Source organism: Agelaius phoeniceus (genome assembly GCF_051311805.1).
Source record: "Agelaius phoeniceus isolate bAgePho1 chromosome W unlocalized genomic scaffold, bAgePho1.hap1 SUPER_W_unloc_2, whole genome shotgun sequence".
In the NCBI taxonomy this organism is placed as follows: domain Eukaryota; kingdom Metazoa; phylum Chordata; class Aves; order Passeriformes; family Icteridae; genus Agelaius; species Agelaius phoeniceus.
This window is the reverse complement of record NW_027509867.1, coordinates 1,020,776-1,025,355: the sequence shown is the minus strand read 5'-3', so window position 1 is coordinate 1,025,355 and position 4,580 is coordinate 1,020,776.

Below are 4,580 nucleotides of genomic sequence, written 5' to 3'. Positions count from 1 at the left end.
CTGTGCCATGGCCACCTGCCCTGTGCCGCGCTGGCCGCTCGGGCACCAGGAACCAGCAGCCAAGGGCACTGCCAGGGCCAAAGGCCAGGTCAGCCAGACAGAAAGGGGCAGCGCTGGGCACTGTTTCCATGGCAGCCGGCACTGGGGGGGACACCTGGGTCACCTGGCCTGGCAGTTGCCATGGAAAGCCCTGGCAGGCACTGGGGGCACAGCCCCTGGCACTGAGACACTGCTGGGCCGGGTGCTGAGCACAGGGCTGAGCACGCAGAGATGGTTTTGTTCTTGCTGAGCTGCAGCACAGCCAAGGCCTGTCCTGCCCCTCGTCCAGCCACGCTGGGGAGGGGCTGGGGCTGCGGGGGAGCTGGGCAGGGGACACAGCCAGGACAGGTGACCCCAACTGACCCCGGGCACAGCCCAGACCAGAGCACATCATGCTCAGGGTATGAAGGTGGGGAACAAGGAGGAAGTGGGAATTTTGGAGGGAGGGTTTCTGTCTTCCCAGGTAACACTCAGGCAAGAGGGGGCCCTGTTTCACCAGTGGGCAGGGTCACTACCAAAGACACAGACACCAACTGAAGGAATTGTGGCATTTATATCATGCACAGCTGCAAAGAATTACAAAAGGAAAAGCTCAGCAAAGCACATCATCATTAGCAAAGAATTACAAAAGAAGCTCAGCAATCCATCAGAACTCATCATTACATTTTGATGACTAACCCCTTGGGGAAACTCTAGAGGTGTTTGTGGCAGACAAAGATTCTGGCTGACTATCAAGGTACACCTTACAGACACCAGTAGTACTCCAGTGACACCGTTCTTCATTCATTTTTCTCAAACTCATTTCAGTTAGGAACAAGAATTCTGTTGTCCATGGAGCTGGCACCATGTTAATTCCAGAATAATGCCCCCAGGCCCTTTGCTGTTCAGCTTTACCATGCTGTCTGTGGCTAACAAGGCTTGGGGGGCCCTTTCCCCTCTGGCTGGAAGGGGCCGGGTCCCAGTCCCTGAGGGGCACCCGGGCTCCTGGATGCAATTTATGTGCAAGTACCTCAGTGTCACAGCAGCCTTCCCATGGAGTCCCGTGGATCAGAGCATTTCCCAAAGGGGCCCTTGGGGCAAACAGGGAGATTTGGTCTGGCAGGATGTGTAAAACAATATCCTGTCAGATCTACTTGTTCTCACACAGAACACTTGGCTGCAGGGACACATTCCCATTGTTCCTGCCCAGGTTTCAGGACTCAGAGTTGTCTTTCCCAGGAGCTGCTCCTTCAGCTGCCTCGGGAGGGCCATTTGGCCTCCGGACCCACACTCTGGCTCCATTATTAGGGCTGCTGCATCCAAACCCTTTATCTCCACAAACGGTGGTGATTGCAGGTGGATCTCCTTTGTTCACAATCCTTCTTAACATTGCAATATTGATAATTGTGCTACCCTGTCATGGGGTTGACTAATCCAATCCTGGTCACTACTGTTTAACACAATTCCTTTAATTTCTCCTGGATATCTGCATCAATTCCTCCTGCCATGACAGGAACACTTTGCAAGGCCAAGGTCAGGTGAGCAGTTATCAAATCAAAGTGTCCTGGAGGAATCTGAATTCCTATTTCAGTATTGATAGCTCTCATTTGCTTTGAATTTATCCAAACTAATTCCAGTGCATGAAGGCCCAGCCCTGCAGCCTCTGGGCTGGCCCTGCCAGGGGCCATCACAGCCAGAACAATTTCCCAGGCAGCCCAAGTCTCACTGCCCATGGTTGGATTTGCAAATTGGGGGCAGCCGTGCACAGCCAGGGGGTTTCCATTTCCCCCATGGGCCATTGTTAAGGGCATGGAGCACATCTGGGAGATGGGTTCTCCATGGGCAAAGGTTCCATCTCGTCATTTTTTCAACTGCTCTTTTAACAACCCCTTCACCCGTTCAACCAATCCTGCAGCTTGTGCATAGTCTGGTACATGAAAAACCCTGCAGGCTTAATCACTGAATTTTTCACAGGAACAGACAAAGCACTCTGCATCACAGTATCAGCAAATCCTGTAAAAACAGCCAATTTCCTCCCTTCCTCCTTTTTTCACTGTATACAATCTCACAAAGTTGACCACTGACATTAGGGTCCTGGCCAATCCTGTTCTGTAGGGTATTTAGAGTTACATCCCTGAGCAGCCAAAGCTACCAAATTAGTATTGTCAGAACTATTTCACATTATTATTATTTTATATGTAAATAGTGATACAGAAATATAAATATAGATATAGATATAAATCTAGAAATATATATGAAGGTCTTATTATCCTAGAAATATGTATATAGTTATTTATTATATTGATATTTCACTTGCATAAATGCATCTGAGCTCAAGATTAAAACCTTCTTCTCTTGCTCCATGTGGGAGCATTCCAACAACAGTTTTTCCTTCTGTTGGTGCTGTTTCCAATGTGTCATTAACAAAATTTACCCTCGTCTTCCCAAACCCACAAGTTCTTTTCCTTTTCCATGTGCAATTTTTGGATGCATTTGAAGCCATCCAGGGGTGCAGCCTCTTTTACCTGACTGCCCCACTGCTCCCACAGGGCTCTGACCTCAGCCCACTCCAGAGCCAGGGAACTCCAGGGAAGGGCTTCCCATCTGGGAATTTCTGATGGCACTGATTCCTCACATTTACACTGAACAAGTGACATTTTGTTGGGATCTGGCCAGACTGGGCCAGTTTTGTATTACCAGTGGGCAGGGTCAGCACCAAAGACACAGACTCCAACTGAAGGAATCAGTGTCATTTCCTGCAGCTCAAAGCAGCAAAGAATCACAACAGGAGCAGCTCAGCAATGCACCCGACCATCCCCACCAAAGATTGCCTGCAGTGATTGAGAAAGATCCAGCCCCAGTTACCCTCAGCCTTTACCATCCCCCAGACCCACACAGCAGCTGGGGAAGCTGTCACAGCCAAGGGCTGCAGAGCCACTCCTGGGCACTGGCAATTCCTGCAGGTGCCTCCAGCCACAGCTGAGGCTCCAACCCTGCTGGGAGAGGGCCCAGCTCTGACAGTGCTGAATGGACAAACTGACAGCACTGCTAGTGTGGCAACATCTGGTTTCATCCTCCTCTTGGCTCCCTCCCAAAGCCTGGCCAGGGCCCCAGGAGGAACCAAGGGAGGTGACTTTGGCCATTCAGCCCCAAATAAGGCCAGATGTCAGATTTCATGGCCTTGTCCAGCTTCTAAATACACAAAGGTCCATACATGTTTCACTAATGAGTGGCTACATCTATCACAGTGCTAAAACCAGTGCTTGGTTCCTCCTGGGGCCCTGGCCAGGCTTTGGGAGGGAGCCAAGAGGAGGATGAAACCAGATGTTGCCACACTAGCAGTGCTGTCAGTTTGTCCATTCAGCACTGTCAGAGCTGACCATGCATATTTCATCAGGGAGCAGATACAAAGATAACCTTTGCTTGGAAGGTTCATCCAGAGGCCACCTTGGGCTCAGGGCCTGCTGTTCAGGCCTCACTCAGGGCTGCTGTCCAGGCCTTGGCACTTCAGGGACGTGCTTTAGTGCTGGGCTTGGCACTGCTGGCTGAGCGGCTGCACTGGGTGAGCTCAGAGGGCTTTTCCAACAGAAAGGATTCTGTGATTCCATGATTCTATCCACTGCATTCAGCTGGGTCCATGTTAGCAGCATTCACTTGCTCAGAAAGTCTCCTCTTGCCCAGCTCCTGTGGCCTGAGGCTTCAGCTCCCTCAGCTCCTGGTGCTGAGCTGCTCATGCTGAACGAGACCACTCGGAGAGAAGAACACAGTCCATGCAATTCCTTCTGGGACACGGAGAGGGGAGGCTGTGCAAACAGGAGCATTGTTTGCTGTGGCCTCCTCTCTGCCCTTCACGCCTTTCAGCGCTTGGAACCAGCCAAGAGCTTTCTGCAAGAGTGCAATGGAGCAGCTGTTCCTGCTCCTGGCTCTGGCTCTCTCCAGTCTCTGCCCTTGCCTGCTTCTGTCCCTCGTGCTGTGCCCTCTGTTCCCCCAGGGCTGGCTGGCTGCTGCCCAGGACTGTGGCACTGGCACAGATCCAGTGCTCCAGAGCCTCCTTTCTGTGCCCTTGGAGCTGCCTGGGCACAGCAGCCTTTTCCATCTGCAAGCTCCCCATGGACAGGGAGTGCCCAGCTCCGTTCCTTGCACAGCCTCCAGGAGCCCAGGGCTGCCATCTCAAGTCCCTGCTGGCACTGGGGGCTCCCAGGTGCCTCAGGCTGCTGTGACACCGCTGCACACGGGAGGGAACAGGGGCAGGGGCTGTGCTGAAAGTCAGCTCCATCTGCTGCTGCTGCTGCTGTGGGGTCATTTGTGCAGCCCTGGCCCAGAGTCAGGGATCAGATCCTGCCAGTCTCTTCCAGCCCTGGCTGCTCAGAGTTTGGGCCCTGGAGCCTCAGGTGGGCAAAGGCAGCTGCTCCTGGTCCCTCTGTGTGCCCGTGTTCAGCAGTGCTGCTCCATCAGTCTGTGCCCAGCAACGGGGAAAAGCCTCAGCCCTGCAGGGCCAGAAGCTGCCGGGCTCTGCCTGAGCAGCTCAGCCAGCAGGGAGGGAGCTGCTCCACACAGGAACC